Source organism: Haematobia irritans, chromosome 1, assembly GCF_050003625.1.
Source record: "Haematobia irritans isolate KBUSLIRL chromosome 1, ASM5000362v1, whole genome shotgun sequence".
In the NCBI taxonomy this organism is placed as follows: Eukaryota; Metazoa; Arthropoda; class Insecta; order Diptera; family Muscidae; genus Haematobia; species Haematobia irritans.
Window position 1 is genome coordinate 88849028 of NC_134397.1, and position 22569 is coordinate 88871596.

At 33.1% G+C, this 22569-nt stretch overlaps 1 protein-coding gene and 1 long non-coding RNA gene across 3 annotated transcripts in view; both read right to left on the minus strand.

Moving 5' to 3' along the window:
- LOC142221400 (NADP-dependent malic enzyme-like) overlaps positions 1 to 22569 on the minus strand; it is a 133944-nt gene that overhangs the window by 21828 nt on the left and 89547 nt on the right. The gene's annotated exons all lie outside the window — the stretch shown is intronic.
- Positions 11275 to 11647, minus strand: LOC142239996 (uncharacterized). The gene is made up of 2 exons (XR_012723154.1): positions 11552 to 11647; positions 11275 to 11488 (listed from the first exon to the last, which is right to left on the minus strand). It is a non-coding gene; the product is annotated as an uncharacterized LOC142239996 (long non-coding RNA).

Here is a 22569-nt window from a genome sequence, read left to right on the forward strand (position 1 = left end):
ATACCCCCGTCACCATTCTATGGTGGTGGGTATAAAAAGTGTTGTTCCACCAAGACAACGCACCGTGCCACAAATCATTGAGAACGATGGCAAAAATTCATGAATTGGGCTTCGAATTGCTTCCCCACCCACCGTATTCTCCATATCTGGCCCCCAGCGACGTTTTCTTGTTATCAGACCTCAAAAGGATGCTCGCAGGGAAAAAAATTTTGGCTGCAATGAAGAGGTGATCGCCGAAACTGAGGCCTATTTTGAGGCAAAACCGAAGGAGTACTACCAAAATGGTATCAAAAAATTGGAAGGTCGTTATAATCGTTGTATCGCTCTTGAAGGGAACTATGTTGAATAATAAAAACGAAGTTTGACAAAAAATGTGTTTTTCTTTGTTAGACCGGGGACTTATCAGCCAACCTGTTAGTTCTCTGAAACCTAAACATTGCTTTATTAAACACCGCATGTTATACTTTGTGTTATTAGTCGATATATCACAAATCATCCATTGAGATGCTAAATAGTTTTTAAGCTACACACAGGAAATAACAAAGTCCTAAAGATGAAAATTTTAAATGGCATTTATTACATAAGTTTCTATTTTAATTTCAGTATAGTTGATTTCTATGAAAATAACATTAGATACATTTTGTTGAAAATTTTTTGCTTATATGGAGTTTGCAAGTTATGAAATTTCTAATTACCAATTTGATGACACTTAGCAAACTTATTTTTAGTTTCATAAAACTATACAAATACGAGTAATATAATGATTTGCAATGTGTGCTTTTCTCCAAACCTCAAGACATGACTATCGAATGATTTTTTTGCGGTAGCTAAATAAAATTGCCGCAGTGATTAACAACACCTATTGAGCACCTGCTGGCGTGATTTCAAGCTTTGTTACGTTAAAACTACCTACACGGACGAAAAAGACTGGTTTTCATATGTTTGGGTGTAAAAATTATATGTTTGGAACTCAAATTGTTTAACACAATATTTTTAAGTGCAAGCATATAATGTTCATAAACTAGCATAACATTTTTGGGACATATATGTTAATATGTTAGAACATATTATGTTTGGGACATAAAATGTTAGTAAATATAATATACTTGGATGCAAACATATATTAATTTAGAAATGTTTATAAGCTATTTATATGTGTTTAGAAAGAGAGACCTAGAGAGTATGCTGCAAGTAAAAGAATGGAAGTAACCAATTGGCGCCTTAAAAATATATATACAAAAAGAAAATTTCATTAAATTTTTTTCCTACCAGTGTATACCTAAGATAAAACATAATATGTTAGAACAATACAGACAATATTTTGTTTGGATCAATCGTGAAAATATATATGCTTGAAACAGAATGTGTTTGGGGCATATGTTACAGAAGCGACTTTGTTTGAGGGTGTATGCATCAATTTGATCAGAACTATTGTGCAAACATTCTACACATTTTATTAAATAAAATTTAATCGAGTTTTTTGAGATAAACGAATAACATAAAAATCGTGTTTTCTTTTGTATACGATTTTTACTGGAAAATTACGCAAACAGATATAATGTATAATATCACTGACACAAAATTATTGGTAAACACATAAAAAAATCTTACCAACAATATGATTTTGACAAAAAGACCCCTATTTTTATGTTGCCTTGAATCAAGTTAAATGTTATGTTAATATTTTCACTTTAACGTACAAATCTGATAATGACCCCGCCGAATCGTTCCGCCCACAAAAATTCTTAGGAGAAAATCAAAATCTTGGGGTCCAAGGAAACTTGTACATGTAATGGATAGACTTATTTATTAACCCACCACCACTGGTTTACAAATCCAAATAAAAATCTGTTAAGTTCCATCCAAAAATATATTCAAGGTTATCGGAAATAGATTTACGCTTCTCAGTTGAAATTTTATTGTACATTGAGGGGTGGCATTAGTTCAAAAATTCTGAATTTCATATATCCACCAGCGTTCATCGTACGATTCTAAACATAAATTATAAAATAAAAATAAAAGCACTTTGTCTGTAGCCCACATAATTTATTTACGCGATTTAAATTCATTAATGAAATCGTATTAAGTTATACGCATAACATGATTTACAGGTTCATCGCAAAATAACCTAAATGACAAAATATAACATAAATCTTCAGTCATTTTTAACGGTGGAAGTAACTTTAAAGGGGGAGTGGGAAAATATATGTTACTATTACACTCAAAGAATTTTGTTATCTATCACAGTCAGTAATGCTGGTGACATTTCTGAGGGTTTCAAAACTTCTCTAAGTGGTTTCACTGCTATGTGGAACGCCGTTCGGACTCGGCTATAAAAAGGAGATCCCTTGTCATTGAGCTTAACATGGAATCGGGCAGCACTCAGTGATAAGAGAGAAGTTCACCACTGTGGTATCACAATGGACTGAATAGTCTAAGTGAGCCTGATACATCGGGCTGCCACATAACCTAACCTAACCTAACCTATTCCACGTGCACTGAAAAAAAAAACATACTCGGTTCCAAAGAATTTGTCTTTACTTTAACAATTTTGGTATTGATTCCGAGCCAAACAAGCAGAGAATACAAGTAAGGATACTTTTAAGACACAATTCTCTTTTAAATTTGGGTTTTGTGTACTTGCTTCTAGGAAGCATATTTTAATTTTTCGCTTTCTCAGCTTTTTTTCTTCATATGCTATCAAAGTCCTTTAAAAACGAGTTAACGACAACTTTATTTTCCAAATTCAGACTCGACTTCCAGTAGAAATTATGCTATGTTTCAAGTACAAAACTTTTTTAAAATCAATTTTTGAAAAACATGTCCTATATTTGAACGATTTTTTGCTTTGTATTAAAGATGCAAAAAGACAACAAATTTAAAGACAATTTCATTAAATTTAAAGAATTTTTCTGAATTATTAAAGTCAAGTTGACCTTAGCCCAAACATTTTTTCTTTCATGTTATGATACCCACTTTTAAGTCAAATCACTTAATTATAAGGACAATACGACTTCATTCAAAAGTTTATCGACTTTTGGACAAAGAAAAAAACTTTATATTAGAGAAATGCGTCTTCTATGCTAAGCAAAATTTACATTCGTATTTTAAAGACATGAAATCTTTGACCTCACGACAATATTTTTTTCAATGTGAGGGGTGGCACATAAGGTACAAAAAAGACATCAAAACATGTTTGCGGCACACAGAATTTATTTACGCGATTTAAATTTATTAATTAAAATCGTATTCATTTATATGCATAATACAATTTACAGGTCCATCGCAAAAAAAAACTAAATTACGAAAAGTAACATAAGTGTAGTGTAAATTTAAAGGGGAAATTATATTGCCATGGCGGTACGGTCAAGAGAATGAAGCCGATCAAGTTTTGCTGGCTGCGACTGACACTAATTTGTTGCCTCCGGCGGCGGCAGCTTTCGTCTATTCGGCGGCGGACAATTATCCATTATAAAATCGATTTGAAGTTACCCGATTGGTAGTGAGATTAGTTGTACAACCAATTACAATTAAATTTCATTAAAATTTTCTGAGCTAAATGGTTGCAAAACTATTATAGAAACTTGATACTGATTCGGCGTCTTCATTCTCTATTACGGTCACACTAGGCAAATATTTGACAGTAAACACTTTTTGATCATCCTTGGTGTATAACATAACGATAGCAGAATTTTCCAAAAACGTTATCCAGACATTTCGAAAAAAGTTTGACACTCATTTTCGTAGTGTCACCACTCCCTTACACCAATAGAATTTTGTTATTCATAACAGTAAAAAAACTTGGTAAAACTTTTATTGAATAATAAAAAAGACCCTTTTGTAATATTTTACATTGTTTAAAGGCTCAATGTGTGCTATGCGTCTCCTTTGGAATTTATTCGATAGAGTGGCATCAATACATTTTTTCGGATCAGCAGACATTTTCAGCAGTATGTCTGCTGTTCCTAAATGTCACTTGTTTGCCGTTTTATGAAAAAAAGTTTTAAAACGAAGATTTTTGTATACTAAAAACTACGCGCGGTATTTGCTAATAACAGTAGTCTATTTTCTATGAAATGTAGAAAATCAAATTTTATTCGATAAGTTCTTTTGCAAATGTTCATAAGGTTCTCGTTTCTTGCTGGTATAGGTGTCGTTCATGAACCTTGATATTGAGTTCTTGCTCGTTCATTCTGTTCAATGAATTTCCAAACAATGCAGCACAAAATACACGCATATTTTTATGGTGTTTTCGTTAGCGTAAAGGGGCTCGTCGTTTATTTACATACACGCAAAGAAAAAAAAACGTTTGGAAAACGTGTACCGAAAACGTTTTTCTTTTGTTAGAGTTTTTTGAATTGCTTCGAAAATTTTAAACTTTTATCAACAAAAAATTTCGTTTGTTACAAATTTTTTATTTTTTCAATAAAAAAAGTTATTTTTGAAACAACAACAGAGTCCATTTCGTTTATATCAAACACTGTTCTTTTCTGACTTTTGGTCTTTAATAAAACACATTTTACAGTTCAAAATATAATATAGTACAATGTAATGTTGAACATTTTTTTCGGAATCTTCCGAACATATGTGGAATGTATGTAAAAAAAAAAAAAAACTTTGGTCGAAGCAGGGATCGAACCCACGACCCTTGGCATGAGAGTCAGACGTAGCAACCACTGCTCCACGGTGCCAAACTAAATGTTTGTTTCTGTTAAATAAACTTTGTTTATTCGGTTCGTGGGCGCCGCAAGCTATGCTATATAAATATAACTTATATGGATATTTATCTATTGATGACCATAACAGGTACATAGCTCAGTGGTTAGTGTGTTGGCTTACAAAGTGCATGGTCCGCGGTTCGATTCTCCGTCCAGGCGAAAGGTAAAAAAATTTTAAAAATTTATAAAATCGTATAATTTCTTCTACATTGTTTGTATTACAGAAAAAGGTGCTAAGAACTAAAAATCTTCGTGGAAGTGAGAAATATGTGAGGGAAAATGCAATTAGCCAGAAAAAAATTTTTTTGTGAGTTAGTCTTTATGAAATTGTTTTTACATCCTGGAAAAGAATAAACGTTTATCACAAAAAGTATATACTTTTCTTCCAAATACACTTCCTTACAGCGAAAAGCAAATGAGAAACGAACTTTGTTTGTCTAAAATTTCGTTTGGGAGGAAAGAATTATTTTTTTGCGTGTATATAATATGCATTAGCGTAGCTAGACAATTTTCCTAGGGGGGGCTATAGCCCCCCTAGCTAAAACTTTATAGACTGGACTTATAGGTTCAACTAATGTTTTATTTCATAAAATTTAATAAAAAATAGACACAAAATAACTCGAGAATCAATTTATAATAAAGCAACTAAAAGTACCCTACGGGAAATTGGTGCAAATTGTGAAATAAAATTTAGTGAAATAAAATTATCAGAATAACCTTTTGTTCGATATATTTCAAATTTTTTTTTCATTTCGGTTTCGATTAGGAGCCCAAATTGAAAGAGATTTCTAAGAGTTTGTCTGAGACTGGTTCCTGAGGACCTGTTTAGGGTTGCTCCTGCTAAATTGTTCCAAGACATGTCCTTTGGGGTGAGTCCAAGACGCGTCCTAAAATGTAAGTTTACTCCGTCAATGACAAACCCATGTAAAGGTGGACGTTTTGATCAGAACTGGGACTGGTCCATACACACCAGGGACTAGTCCTGTACCAGTTCTGTGGTTGATCCATTTCCCGTAGGGTAGTTCCACACTTTTCCCAGCAAAAAATTGGGAGTTGTTCTAAAGGCACAACTTTAAAAGCACTTCCAAAAATGTCCTCACAAAGAAGTTAACTATTTTAACTACACAGAAAGTTTTTTTACCTCATTTTTTTATATTTTAATGCGTAATTTTTTGTTTTCTGTTTTCAAATAGTTTAAAAAATGTAAGTAAGAGTGTACCACTTCCAGACCCAAAAAGAACATTTTCAATTCTTTATGGTGACGCTTTTTTGCAGCATTATTAAGATATTAATTTATGAAAGCATAGTTCTAATATCAATTACTATTTTTTATTCAACTAAATCATAAGTTCAACCACAGCTTTATTTCATAAATATCAGACTTCTACCACAACCCAAGTAATTCGATTGTGCATGAAAGTCTTTAGTGGAACTTTGTGCGTTGTACGAGTATATACTTGCTTAATTTTTATAAAAATGTAAAATCGTAAATAGGTTTTCAAATTCTGGGGGGGGGGGCTAAAATTTTTCTGGGAGGGTCTAAGCCCCCTCGCCAGAGGCCTTCCTACGCTTATGATAATATGTTGAGGTAGCTGTAGTTTATACATGTATGCCCACTACAGATCTGTACATCTCTCTATCTTTTCGGAGCCACGGTAGTGGAGTTTAAGAAATAGCAGACAATGTTTGCTATTTCAACAAACAGCGACTGCTTTCCCTTTTTCAGCAGACTTTCTGCAGCTGCATTGTCTACTAACAAATTTCTTTTGGCTTAAAATCTAAATTAGATTCTAAAATATAATTTAATTAAAATGATTAGTTGAATTAATTAAATATAATCTAAAATATATTTTAATTTATTAGAAAATAAAAATTCTCCTAATAAAACTATGTAACTTTTATGAACTTAATGTGGGTATAATGACCGTACGAGTAAAAAAATATTCTCACAATTTCCAAAAATAGTAAGATGACCATGATTTGGAACCAATAAGCTTTTTTGCTCCACTTTTATTTCTTGTGGTAGTTAATAGCATACAAATTCATAAAATTTAGTTTCGTACAAGGAAGTTAATTTTTCCCATAAACTTTAAATTACATTTAAGAAGCGATTCTCTTTTAAAATTATATTTTGTGTGCTTGATACTAGGATAAATTTGTTAGTGTTTTCGTCAAGTAATATCAAAGTCCTTGAAAACATTTGTTAACTACAACTTGAAATTCGAACACTCGCCTTAAATAAAATGTGTCCTTTAAAGGATTGAAGAATATTTCCTATTTTCGTTTTAACGGGTTTTAGCTTTGTAGTCAAGAAAAAACAGTACACGAATTTTATTACTTTTGAAGAAAAGTCAAAAAAATCGAATCACCTAATTCTAAGTACAAAATGCTTTCAGTGAAATGTTAATCAAATTTTGGTCAAGTAAAACATCTATGTATCACAGAAATGCGTCTTCTATGATACTCAAAAATGACATTCGTCTTTTAAGACCATGAAATCTTTGCTTTTACGACAATATTTTTTCAGTGCAGTGGAATTTATGTTGAGGATAAGGTTAAAATCGACATGGGTTTGTAAATGAAAACGCGCATCCTTGGGAAGTCCTCAAAATTACACTAAGATGGCCGAAATACAGGCCGAGGTGACGCAATTTAGCGGCCTGTCAATAGGGTTCTGGTCTACCTAGGGTCTAAGGGATCTTTTGGAATGCAGCAGTTTTAAAATAAATCGTGATCTTTGAAAATTTTCTACGTAAAAAATCAAAGAAAAAAGTTTGCTTGCGTCTAGCGTTACCGTTGGGAATTTTCAAAAAGTGGCAAACATTAAAAAAGTGGCACATTCTTTTTATTAAGTTGTACAAAAAAAATGGAAAACAAAATAAATTATATTTAAGGGTTTACAAAATCATCGATTATATTCATTTACGATATCAAAATAATTTACATCATTTGTTTTTAAGTAATGCGGATCTAAGAATTTTGTATTATTCAACCTTTTGTCATTTATTTCAATTCATGATAAAATTTGAGCACATTTTATGGTAAAAGAAATTAAAAAAAAAAACAAGTAAGGAGAGTCTAAAGTCGGGCGGGGCCGACTATATTATACCCTGCACCAAATTTCAACCAAAATCGACACGCATAGCTACAATGCTAATTCTACTCCCTGTGCAAAATTAAATCGGAGCAAAAACTTGGCCTCTGTGGTCATATGAATGTAAATCGAGCGAAAGCTATATATGGGAGCTATATCTAAATCTGAACCGACTTCAACCAAATTTGGCACGCATAGCTACAATGCTAATTTTACTCCTTGTGCAAAATTTCAATTAAATCGGAGTAAAAGATTGGCCACTGCGGTCATATGAGTGTAGATCGGGCGAACGATATATATGGGAGCTATATCTAAATCTGAACCAATGTCAATAAAATTTAGCACACTTGACTACACTACTAATTGTACTCCTAGTGCAAAATTTCAACCAAATTGGGGTAAAACTCTGACTTCTGGAACCGTATTAGTCCATATCGAGCGAAAGATATATATGGGAGCTATATCTAAATCTGAACCGATTTCGATAAAATTTGGCACACTCGACTATAGTACTAATTGTTCTTCTTGTTCGCCCATATCGGGCGAAATATATATATATGGGAGCTATATCTAAATCTGAACCGATTTCTTCCAAAATCAATAGGGTTCTATTCTGAGCCAAAACACATACTTGTGCCAAATTTGAAGTCGATTGGACTAAAACTGCGACCTAGACTTTGATTACAAAAATGTGTTCACGGACATATCGACTCAGGAGTCCACCCTGAGCATTTTGTTCAGTGTACTTCGACTATGGTAAATGTTAACCTTGACCGCCTAACAAGTGGCAAATTTAAGACAAATATAATCGAATTAGTTTTGTATGTGGTCATTTCACACATTATCCAACCAAGCGGTCAATTTATATACACCTGTGGAAACCTAAGCTGATGGTGTTTATCAGTTATGGTTTCGAGTGACTGATGATTACATATCATGTCTGAGATAACCGTTTTGTTTGATATACGCGTCTATTGCCCCTGGCTATGGGGATTATCTGTGGTTGTTTTTGAGTGATTTCATATACAGAGAGGACCGTGGTAACAGCGGAATTTGTTTTCTCTACTGATTGACCATGGATAATGCAAAAAAAAACACACACACATTCACCCACCCATCCATAAAAATCTATACAAATAATATTTGCACTTTCTTACTACGATCAAAAAACATTTCTGTATAAAATTCACTATAATCGATCCAATTGTTTCATAAGGTAACGTGAGATTGATTTAATGATTGCGTCAATCATTAGCTAAGAATATTGATATCTATGTAAATGAGATATTAATACACACAAAAAAATTCTCTCGGTAAGAAAAATAGTGTTCTTGGACGCAAAGTAAAAATTTGCAAAACAAGCTTGCAAAATATGGTGTTACATTTTCGTGTTTCTTGGCACTTTATCGAGGTAATTTATATGATAAAAGTACACTGAACAAAATATTAACCTAATATAAAAGATTATGCAACCTAAGTTTTAGGACTCAACACACATGTGTTGTCAAACTGAGAACATATCGGCTCCGTCCGTCCGTCCGTTCACGATTGCGGAACGCAATTTTTTCTTTTAGTGTATGTCCTTGAAGTAACGCAAATTTCCTTAATGAAAACTCGAGAAATGAGAACTGTGTTCTAATTTTAATGTGTAATAATTTAAAAAAACTGCATCTTTGGCTCGGAATTAATACCAAATTTCTTAAGAGAAGTCAAAATGTTTGGATCGTAGTAAACATTTTTTAGAAATATTCACGGTTTCATGACTTCGTTTTTCTTTTGCCATAGTCATTATGGCAACTCCGTCGGTGGTGCAATATGCTTAGGCGACTGTTAACGCGTACACTGAAAAAAATTTACCTAATATGGAAGATTATACAACCTAAATTTTAGGACACGCAATTTACACAATATTTATGTGATATTTGACATTTTAATTAAAAGAAAGTTTATAATCTTTGCTTCAAAAGTTTATTTCATTCAATTTAGGACACAAATCTTGGAAATTTGTGTGTCTTTAAAGTAATGCAAATAACGAAAAACATTTTTAATTTGAATCTTTAGATTTGAGATAAAAACGTTTCAAATATAGGCTAATACTTATTTTGAACATTTTGCATCTTTGATTAAAAGTTTTTTGGAATTAAGAAAACATTTTAACTGTGAAGTATATGTAATAATTTGGTTTTATAAATTGGCGTTTGTTTGTACGTGCTTTGCTTTATTAATATATCACAAAAATATAATATAAATTCGATAAATGAGATCTGTATCCCAATTTTAATTTTATTGGTCCTAGATAGAAAGCCATATATATCGTTAAAAAAAATGTTTTCATTTGAAAGAAGTCGCATCATTGGCTTGGAATCAATACCCAAATCCTTAAGGGAAGGTCAACATTTTTGGATTTAAGTAAACTTTTATTGAGTGTATAGAGCAGATAATCCAGGTTCGAGTCACGTTAGTTTTTTTTTATAAATTTTTTTTATAAATTCTTAACCATACCGTTTTATAGCGCTTGGTTTATCTTTGTCGGAATGACACCGTCTGTTTCCCGTTTGACACCACATGTGCGTTGATTCACTTTCATGAACGGATCGTTTTAAAACGTGCACGTCGTTGACGGTTTTTTCTATGGGTGTACTTATAATTTTATTCATATGAAGACAATTCTACTATTCTTAAAAACGAACATTTGCTCTCTCTTTTCAGCAAACTTTTAACAGTTTTAAAAGAGTTTTGCACTCTACGCGTTTTAGATGTTACAGCAATAGAGAATACACTGGTAGAAAAAGTTTCGTTAATATGATGAAATTCTTCATTAAAAGTCAACTAACGTAGCATTTCATTATAACAACGTAATTTTACGTTATATTTACCAAACCCTTTACGGAATACATTACGTAGTATTAACGAATAATTACGTTGCTATTACGTAGCCTTTTCGTTGTATTAACGAATATTATTCGTTGTATGAATGACATTTATTCATTGTATGGAGCCACCGTGGTGCAATGGTTAGCATGCCCGCCTTGCATACACAAGATCGTGGGTTCGATTCCTGCTTCGACCGAACACCAAAAGTTTTTTCAGCGGTGGATTATCCTACCTCAGTAATGCTGGTGACATTTCTAAGTGGTTTCACTGCAATGTGGAACGCCGTTCGGACTCGGCTATAAAAAGGAGGTCCCTTGTCATTGAGCTTAACATAGAATCGGGCAGCACTTAGTGATAAGAGAGAAGTTCACCAATGTGGTATCACAATGGACTGAATAGTCTAAGTGAGCCTGATACATCAGGCTGCCACCTAACCTAACCTAACCTTGTATGGATGCAGCTTATACGTTGTATGAACGAAAATCATTTATTGTATTAATGAAACCCAACCAATTATTGCATTTGAGTGTAGTCATTGGTAGTGTATTATTTTTTGTTAAGATTTTTGAAATAGGATTTATATACTAGTACAGTAGGAAATAATATTTATTGATAAATTAAGTAATTTGATAATCATATAGTGTGACTTTCACTTAAGAAAAAAAGCCTCTAATTTCTAAGATCAAAAAATGATAATCGTATCGCCGTGTCCATTTATCCAATTTATTTTTGCAACCAAGGTTCATTACGGTAATTGTTCCGCCTTCTTCATCTGAAAGTTCACTTCCCCGTGGCATTTTCACTAAGGATTAAAAATTTACACTAAATTTCTTGCGAATATACAAAAAACACCAATTTAACTCACCCACCATATATGTTTATTATTCACAACGAAACTGTAATGAGCCTGTGCACTCTTCAGCGAAAAGTTGTTAAGGTTTGCCCATCAGACAAGTTTTCTGTTGAACTTTTTACCGTTTGTTTTTCAAGACGCACACGCAAACATGTGCTTATTGCCATGGTTAGATGTGTATGTACAAATTACCAGTGTTGCCAGGTAATTTTTGATTCTTCCCCCCAAATCTTAAGAAAAAAACCTAAATGGGTCTGAACTTTTTTCAAAACCCCCCAAAATTTGTAGTATGTAAATAATACAAAAATAGGCCCATAATTTCGATAAAAATCCTGTAGTGATACACTAAAAATCATTACACCACTTGTCACAAATTCCGGTTCGATTCCTGCTTCGACCGAACACCAAAAAGTTTTTCAGCGGTGGATTACCCCACCTCAGTAATGCTGATAACATTTCTGAGGGTTTCAAAGCTTCTCTAGGTGGTTGCACTGCGATGTGGAACGCCGTTCGGACTCGGCTATAAAAAGGAGGTCCCTTTACATTGAGCTTAACATGGAATCGGGCAGTGAAACAAGAGAAGTTCACCAGTGTGGTATCACAATGGACTGAATAGTCTAAGTGACCCTGATACATCGGGCTGCCACCTAACCTAACCTAACCTTGTCTTTAATTGTACAAATATTAAAAATGCCCCTTGAACAGATGCGTTTAAAAAAGAATGTCATTGCATACTTGCTTGTATTTAGGAACATGGGTTGACTTCCTTTATTTTTTTCTCAAAATTCATCCCAGAATTGTTCAAAATTTTGTTGAGAATCGCTCGACTTTATAAGATCTAAGATATTTTTTTACCCCCAAAAATCTCCCCAAATAAATGTTACCCCTAAAAATCCCCTAAATTTGGGGGAAAACCCCCAACCTGGCAACACTGCTACAGACGTATTAGAGAGAGTGTGGAGAGACGTTTTAGAGAGAGAGAGAGTACGGAGAGGCAGAAATACTCAAACTCCCATTCGTATTATTAATGAACATATTTCATTAATATGACGAAATATAACAATTTAAAATTTATTTTTTAACGATCCATATCATTATATTAACGATCGCTTTCGTTTTATAAGTGAAATTTTCAATTACAGTTTCGAAGTATATAAAACGATTGTTTTAAGGGCGAAAAGATTCCAAAAGTTACTCTTTATGTGCAAATGATTATAATAATTTCATCTTGGAAAACATTTTTATTCTAATTCTTGAAAAAATTAAAGTTAATATTCGTAATATTAACGAAACATGATTCATTGATATAACGAAAAACCAAAACACAAAATTGTCTTTTAACGATTGATTTCGTTGTATTAACGATCACTTTCGTTCTTAAGGTAAGTACTATGTTCGCTTTTCGCGTTGAAATTTTCGTGGTTACTTTATTAAAACAGTTCAATATAAAGCAGATAAATTAACTCAATTGATGCGCTGTTTCTTGTTTCTCTAGATTTCGACAAGACTTTACAGGTTTTACAAGTTTGTTTTCATTTATAATTTTGATTATTTGAGGAAAAGTAATCACGAAAACAAAGTGGTTTTCAACTCGAAAACCGAACATAGTACCCACCTTTATAACTAAAAATTTCGTAATATTAACGAAAAATAATAAACGAAGCCCGTTCGTTAATAGTACGAAACATGTTTCTACCAGTATAGTAATTCGTTTTAATTAATTCATTTTATCTACACCGGTATTAAAACAAAACGTTATTTCCTCTTTATTAATAGGGAGACCAAGAGGAGTTGACCGATACTTTAGAAGTAAAGGTAAAAGTGCAAACATATTCCATAAAAAAATTTCATATTCATTTGTGTTTCTAAATACGATACATTTTGAATGCAATCACACAAAAAATATCAATTAATTTGATTGTCAATACAATTAAAATTATGTTTAAATTTGAGCTAACAACGTAATTTGTAAATAAAATTACGATTTTAGTCACTTTAGCAACCAATTTTGTTATATACACAAACATTTTGTTATATCAACAACAATTTTGTTGAACTTAAAAATTTTCTGTAACAACAATTTATTGTTAGCTCAAACATTATAATAATATTTTCTGTGATGGAAATGGTGTATAAATGCAAGTAAAAACAGAGTTCACTCCTAAATAAATTTATGTGTGGGTTGAAAAAATATTGTTTGGGGATTCAAAATAAAAAACTATAGGATTCGATGGAATAATATTAATGTTTATAGTAATTTTTGGGTCAATGTGCTTTCAAATATAGTATATGTTCACATAAAACAAACATCATATAATGTTTCGGCAATATCCAATAATATATAAGCATATATACATTTGGACATACTTATGTTAGAGAAGCGGGACATACTTATGTTCGAGAAGCGATGTTTTTGAGGATGTGATGACTTATTCGGCCGTTAGAAGGCCATAATTCGTGTTTTTGAACAAACAAATTAAAAATAAAAAAAAAAATTACACCATAAATATACACTGTTAGAAAAATATGTTTTATATATGTTCCGATATAAACAAAATGTGTTTCGGGCACAATTTTTAAACACAATATATTTAAGGGCAAACATGTAATGTTCCTAAACTAACACAAAATGTTTGGGACACATATGTTAATATGTTAGAATATATTATGTTTGGGGCATGAATGTTTCATAAAAATAATATGTGTGAATGTAAACATATATAAATTTACAAATTTCGAGTAAACATATATATGTTGTGATACTTTATTCAGAGAGCGACAAAGAGAGAGAGAGTTAGTATAGAGAAATAAATAGAGATGGAAACCGGGAGGGTTGAATAAAAAGATATCAACATAACACAGTGAGAGAATGAAATGAGAGCAATTTCTGTGAAACCGCTTGTATGTTGTTTCGGAAAACTGTTTCATGATAAGGCCAAAAATTTAATATGCTTAAGTCTAAATATTATTTAATTTGAATATTAGAATGAGTATTCGGAATCAAGAGAATAGACATTTGAAAAACAACAGCATATTACAAAAAAAGATGCGAAGAACTCAAAAATTTCGTGGAAGTGAAAATTATGTGAGGGAATGAGCACAATCTTTTTTGAGGAATTCTTCCAAGCATATACTATTTTTGGACTCAAAATGCTTCCAAACATATAATATGCTCACATAAAACAAACATATTAATGTTTCGGCAGTATCCAATAATAAAGGGTGATTTGTTAAGAGCTTGATAACTTTTTTTTTTTTAAAAACGCATAAAATTTGCAAAATCTCATCGGTTCTTTATTTGAAACGTTAGATTGGTCCATGACATTTACTTTTTGAAGATAATTTCATTTAAATGTTGACCGCGGCTGCGTCATAGGTGGTCCATTCGGAAAGTCCAATTTTGGGCAACTTTTTCGAGCATTTCGGCCGGAATAGCCCGAATTTCTTCGGAAATGTTGTCTTCCAAAGCTGGAATAGTTGCTGGCTTATTTCTGTAGACTTTAGACTTGACGTAGCCCCACAAAAAATAGTCTAAAGGCGTCAAATCGCATGATCTTGGTGGCCAACTTACCGGTCCATTTCTTGAGATGAATTGTTCTCCGAAGTTTTCCCTCAAAATGGCCATAGAATCGCGAGCTGTGTGGCATGTAGCGCCATCTTGTTGAAACCACATGTCAACCAAGTTCAGTTCTTCCATTTTTGGCAACAAAAAGTTTGTTAGCATCGAACGATAGCGATCGCCATTCACCGTAACGTTGCGTCCAACAGCATCTTTGAAAAAATACGGTCCAATGATTCCACCAGCGTACAAACCACACCAAACAGTGCATTTTTCGGGATGCATGGGCAGTTCTTGAACGGCTTCTGGTTGCTCTTCACTCCAAATGCGGCAATTTTGCTTATTTACGTAGCCATTCAACCAGAAATGAGCCTCATCGCTGAACAAAATTTGTCGATAAAAAAGCGGATTTTCTGCCAACTTTTCTAGGGCCCATTCACTGAAAATTCGACGTTGTGGCAGATCGTAAGTCTATTCATGATGAAATGTCAAAGCATACTGAGCATCTTTCTCTTTGACACCATGTCTGAAATCCCACGTGATCTGTCAAATACTAATGCATGAAAATCCCAACTTCAAAAGAATCACCCTTTATATGTGCTTCCTGCAAAATATGTTTGGAACATATGTTAGAGAAGCGATTTTTCTTGAGGGTGTAGATTTATTTGCCTTTAAGGCGACAACTTTAACAAGAAAAGAAATCTTCGTTAGTCAAAACGTTTGTTTCGGAGGAAAGAATTATTTTTGTTGTGTGTAGCCCAATGTGGATTCAAGACCTCAAAGAAGGAAAATTTGTGACACAGGGCAGCCACTTTGCGACTAACTTATGCAAATCTACCATTATTAACGGCTTTAGCTTGTTGCACTACATATCAGCCACCCTGTACTCATATATGATGTATCATTGATATTAAGGAGAATACACCTATATATACCCCAAGTTGAAACATCCGAAAAATTATCTGGAACAACCAACAAAACTACTTTTATGACACATTCCATTGATAGTTACGTAGCAGCAATTCCAATTAACTTTTGCCTCTCTGTTATGCCATTCCGAAGTTTGTGTTAAATTTTTGCGACCATTTGAATGATAGAGGTAACGTAATGGCTCATCGTAAGTTATGATGACTTTGCCCATTTGAAAAAAAAAATAGCAACGACTATTGAGGAATGTGACGATGACTTGGCATTTTAACATGCAATGACATGATTTTCGTATTGTATTTATTTCTTCTTTTTATCTCAATTAAGGGGGTTTAATTGGAGATTTACGGGTTTTCACACGAGTCTGTGGTAGTGGTAGTAAACATGTAGATATTTTAATTTTTTGTATAATTAGAATTTAAACATTAGTTGTAATGTACAAAACCAAGCTGGAGAATTTCAGTTCGGGAATGAGTCATATTAGCGAGACAAAATCGAATGCTCTTCTCCGAGACGTTATTTTCTTTTGTCGTAAAAGAATTCGTTTTGTATTAGGCATGCACAAAATTGACAGAGGTTATTTATTTGGTTAAAAACTTTGGTTTATATGCCTTTTAATCGTTTACAACGAATAGGAACTTTATCTAATATTTCGTTTGGAATTAAATTGGATTTATTTTTTTAACTTTATCCGATGTTGTATATGTGGTTCAAATGTAGAAAAAATATTTACGTAACAGCGAAAATTCGGCTATCATGTTTGTCGCAATCATCTTATTTTCTTAGAAATTATGAATCTTATTTCGGCAAGCATGTATGTTAACATATATACAAATTTTCCCTGTGAAATACTAACATTATGCCCTTGAAACATGTGTGAGGTGATCATATTTCGCACGCAGAGTCACGATCATATTCGAAGAGCAAAATAGTATAATAGGAGCTATTTTTGTGGCGACCATGTAACATTTTCACCGGTTAAAGTGGCAGCCCGATTAAGAATCAGGCTCACTTAGACTATTCAGTCCATTGTGATACCACATTAACTAAAAGTACCTATTACATATGGGCACTTCTAGTTTTAACCGCTGAACCTTCTCGATTATTTTCCTTCGCTGAACCAACCAGATTGTTCCAAAAACATTAGCAGACTGCTTAAGTTAACGTTTTCCAGATCCGCCAGTAATCTGAAGCTATATGCTTCTAAAAGTTGCTTGCGCTTTACACAAAATGCAGGACACTCACACAAGAGGCGTTTAATTGATCCGCATCATGACAGCTCATACAATAGTCATTATACTTCGCGCCAATAGTTTTTGCAAAATCGCCTATCAGGCAGCGACCCGTTATAGCAGATATCAGGAGTAATATCTGACGTCTCGAGAACATTAGCATATCTAGTGTGCTGTTTTAGTTGAAATGGGGCCATATTTGCTTGGTGTCGTTACAACCCTTGCAATTCTCCCATGGAACATTTGCCATCATAACAGCCTTCTCACGCAGCATGAGCATTCTAGTTCCCCTGGAATATGTAAGGTAGTCCCTAGCCTTGCCAACTCATCCGATTCGCAGTTCCCCGGCAACCATGTTGGCTCAGTGAACATGGTTCTAAGAAAAATAAAATTTTCCTCATATAAAATGTTATTATATTGATGAAAAGAATTTTGTTTGAATCAAAAGACAATGGTCTCGATCCAAAATATTATGGTATTCGTCAAAAAATGGGTTTCTTCCAGTTAAAAGAACATGGTCACAACCTAAAATGTTTTGATCTTTATGAAAAAACTTTTTTCGTCGGCGAAAAAAGGACGCCACTTGAGAAAAGAAAACACAAAAAAATGTTATTTCAGTACACAGTAACTGCATTCCCATTTTCAGCAGAACTTTTGCTGTTTTACTAACTTCTGCTGAGTATACTAACAAATAATGTTAAATGTACAGCGCATAATAAAACGAAAATAAGTTGTTTCAGCAGAATTTGTTTCTGGAGAGGGAAAGCAGATTCGAAAACTAAACTGACTAACTTCATATTTTATCTACGCTGCATAGTGGTTCCAAATCGTTTTTTTTTTTTTTTGGTAATAATTCAACAACTTTTGAACGGATAGAGATATCAACATATTTTTTCTTTTTGTGAAAGCTGCGGTGTTTTCCTCTAATTTGTGGTTCCTACAGGCTGACCTGTAGGCGTTAAATGTTGGTTACCTCGGGGGTATGAAATTTTGTTTTAGCTGTCAACTCCGCCCCAGTATGGCCCCAGAAGCCAGAGTTTTACATGACCACCGGAAACTAAATTTTCACTCCGATTTACTTGAAATTTTGCACAGTTTTTGGGAATTAAAAATATGAATTGAAACCTTAACAACTTTTGAACTAATTGTGATATCGTTATGATTTTTATTGAGTTTGGCAGGGAAAATGCATATTTCTCAGCTGTTTACTGGTAGGATGTTTTGAAAACTTTTACAGTTAGTTAGTAGACAAATGTGGCTTAGCAATCGGTGCTTTGTCAAATGAGAATTTTTGAAAAAAAAATTTTTTCGTTTTGAAAAATTGCCGTCATATTCTTGACCAAAAAAGCTTAAAACATATCCTTATTTGGTGTTCTATAAGAAACAAGTAAAAAAAGATTGTGAGAAATCTATAAAAAAAATATGTTACGGCAGAAAGGATGTATATTTTGCCAAAAAATAAAAGAAAATATTCATCGAAATCGAAACATCATCGGAATCGGTTCAAAATTGCGGAGTTGACAGCTAAAAGAAAATTTCATACCCCGTGGACCCATTAGGGGCCCACAAATTTGTAAACCTAGAAGAAAACACCTCAGCTTTTACACAAAAGAAAAAATATGTTATTTCCAAAAAAAAAGCGATTTGGAACCACTGTGTTCGAATCTGTTTCCCTCTCCAGAAACAAATACTGCTGAAACAACTTACTTTTTCGTTTGTGTTATTTTCTATTTCTTTCGAGTGTATGACTGTATAGTATATATTCTTGTGCTGGAGAATTTTTCGTTATGTATAGCACGGGCTATATCAGAATGTTCGAATAAAATAAAAACAATTGTAATACCATTAAGAATAATTATAGAAATCCAAATAATAGATGTATTTAATTAGGGTAATTTTTAATGAATTTCCTTCGCAGTAAAATGAAGAAAGGGGCTCGACCTGCCTAGTCTTTGCATTCAAAACAACAAAAAAAATAAAATAACGTCTCATCATGACATGTGTGACTTTTTTCTTGGGCTATAGGAATATTCCATGGTTTCATAATATGTTTTCAATATTTGTTTTATTTCTTCTAAAATTTGCACAGTTCTTACCGCAAACGATCACATTTCTATAGTGGCTTTGTCATTGGAAACAAATTCCCTCAGAAAGCATTGACACTTCTGTAAATTCAGATAGCACGTTTGCTGTCATTATGTCGGAGCTGTGAACAAAGTGTCTTCCAATGTTAGTTTGTCTTTTAAAAACTTGTGTATATTTAAAAAGACGATGATTAATTTAATGAATATTTAAGGGTTTTTGTATTTTCTGAATGCTAGAATGAGAAAATATTGACATTTCTCATTGTGTAAGGGGTTATATAGCTTCGTACTTAGAAATATTGGCAATAAACAAACTTTTGAAAGCAATTTCAGAAATGCATTTTGCTAAATCATGGAAAAACGTTTATTTAGTTTTATAATGTATATAGCTCAATATAGATTGTAATTAAGTACTTAGAGATGATTTATAGGAATTTTGCTGGTAGATTAGATTGAAACCTTTTGCTATAAAACAAACAATTTCTTGTAATCTGATATTGCTTTTTTTATACCATAGAACACTATGTACACCCAGAGAAGGAATATGATCACCTCAAACATGTTTCAAGAGCACCATATTACTTTTTTACAGCGACCATGTAGCATTTTTGACGCAAAAATATTCTTTTCTCGTCAAACATAACATGCTTTTCGAAATCAGATACATAATTTCCGAGAAAAGAACATGGTTTCGACAAACATGCAACATGTTTTCCGTGAAAAAGTAACATTTTGCTCTTGGAACATGGTTGGGATGATCATATTCCTTCTCTGTGTGTATCAGCAATGGATTGTGTCTAATAGAAATATTGGGTTACCTCCTGAGACGATCAACATAGTGATTTAAATTTAATTTGAGCCTGGTAGTCGAAAAGAAGTTTAATAATATTGAAGATTGCACTTTTTCTAGAGAACTTATTTAAAAAAATAGTTAGAATAAAAGTTTATTACGAACATTTTCGGAATGCAGCTACACTTGCCTTATCAAAAAGTTTGCATTTTAGTCGAAAAAGCTATTGTATGTTTGCTGTTTCAATAATCAATTCCGCATCTCTTTTTCCGCAGACAGAACCATCTTAAGGCTTCTTACTTTGTATTTCACAAGTGAATATCAAAAAATTTTGCTTTTCTCTACTAGGTTATTTTAGGGAAAGAAAACTATTAATTCAATATTCAATCATTTGAACCTTCCTTCTAAGTAATGTTAGATTTGGCAAAGAAAAGCAGTTCTTTATTGCTTATTTGAACTTGAAATGTTGGTTTCAACTAGTGATACACGAACTTAGTACCGGCTTTAAAACAACAAACCTCATGCTGTTATTACTAACGTTTATTTTAAGAGCCAGAGGTATATTAATAACAAATTTAGCGTCAAAAATTGAAAAAAAAAACGATTTGATGATCAGTTTTAATTTTTTATAAGATTTTAGCAATTTGAAGGAAGAACATATAGCACGGAATTTTTAGTTTCAAACCCCTGCAGCGATTAATATCGAAAATTGTCAATGTCCATCCTCGTACTGTCATAAATTGCTAGATATTCATAATTTCTTAAAGTTGTTCTTGATCATTGAAGTAGAAATATATGAGAGAGAAAGGAGATATGGAGAGAGATGAGAGCAGTGATGATAAATAGCATTCACGAAATTGTACTGAATCAGATCCGAAAAAATAACTTTTTTGTTTGCGATTGAGATCCGCCTGTATAAAATGCTTAACATGCCCGCTTGCCATAAAGATTGCCATGATTTTATTGTGGTACTTCCGGAAATAATAATATCATTCAGAAATTGCTCAAATCGTCCAATAAAATTTGAGTGAATAACTGTTTGATTTGTCCATTCTACCAACAACTATGCAATATCAAATTTCATGAAGGCTGGTCCCAAAGTCATCGAATCTTGACAACGATAATTAAATGAAACAATGGCCAACCAAGGCAAGGCCGACTACAGAGTCAGTCGGATTCAGACCTATATATTATCATTCGGATTCAGACCTATATATTACCGTTATATTGTATATTATCTGCATAGATAATTATCATCCCCAGGCTTTAGTGGCTAAATATGGCCATAGCAATAGGCGGTAAACGAACACTTGTTTACGTGCATTTCTTATGGGAAGCCAAAAATCCGCGATGTAATACTGTGGAAAGGTTCATTCGCCCGAACCGAAACATGTACAGTCCAGGTGTGTATAGATTTGTATCTGGCCTTTTCTTTTCAATGGCTCTATTAACCATGTTCCTTAATCTATCTGTCCATAAAGCTCGAAAAATACTTGTATAATTAGATATAATGCATTTGGACGTCAATTGCCTGTTTCGGTATCAGGCTAACATGAAATATAATAAGCAACGATGAGACCGTCGTAAAACTAGGAAAAACACGACTAAGGTACGCGTTAGAATTTTTGTTGTATCCTGGAAACCAGTTTCTGTAAGTTGTTACATGTTGTTGTAGTTGACTGTAGAAACAATAAGCATTGTTCGACTGTTCACCACTTAGGTGAATTCTAACAAATTAGCTTTCTAAAAATAAATTTCGTTTTTTTGCATTACTATGTAACAAAACGAAATAAAAATAAGATTAAGGGACTTGTAAGTTATATGAAAAGATGATGTACAGTGGGAGAAAAGATGATTCAATTTGTAAGAGGTAAATTCCCAAATGTTTTCTCCATAAGGAGTTAGCATAAAGGGCCCAAAACTGAGTTATCTCTCCCAGCCAGATCTATACTAAAGGCTGTGGAAAGGTTCATTCGCCCGAACCGAAACATGTACAGTCCAGGCGTGTATAGATTTGTATCTGGCGTTTTCTTTTCAATGGCTCTATTAAACATGTTCATTAATCTATCTGTCCATAAAGCTCGAAAAATAATTGTATAATTAGATGTAATACTGTGACGCCTAGCGGCGTGTCGGTAAATTAAAATCTATTCTAATTCCTCGTCGGTAAATGAGGTAGTGTTGCCATTTCTTGCCAAATATATCGCGAGGGTACTACGGTACTTTGTATCTACCATAGGAGAGAGAACAACCTGTGGTATGAATTTGAGTAGGAGATTGGCATTGATCTTTTTCTCTTAATACATCACTCTCTATATTTTGATCCTCTATTTAGCTATCCAAGAAATTTTTTGCCAGATATGTGTACTAAACCGTATTTATTTCTATCGAAAAATCAGAGATATATGTAGATGATTTTTAAATTTATCATGGCAGTA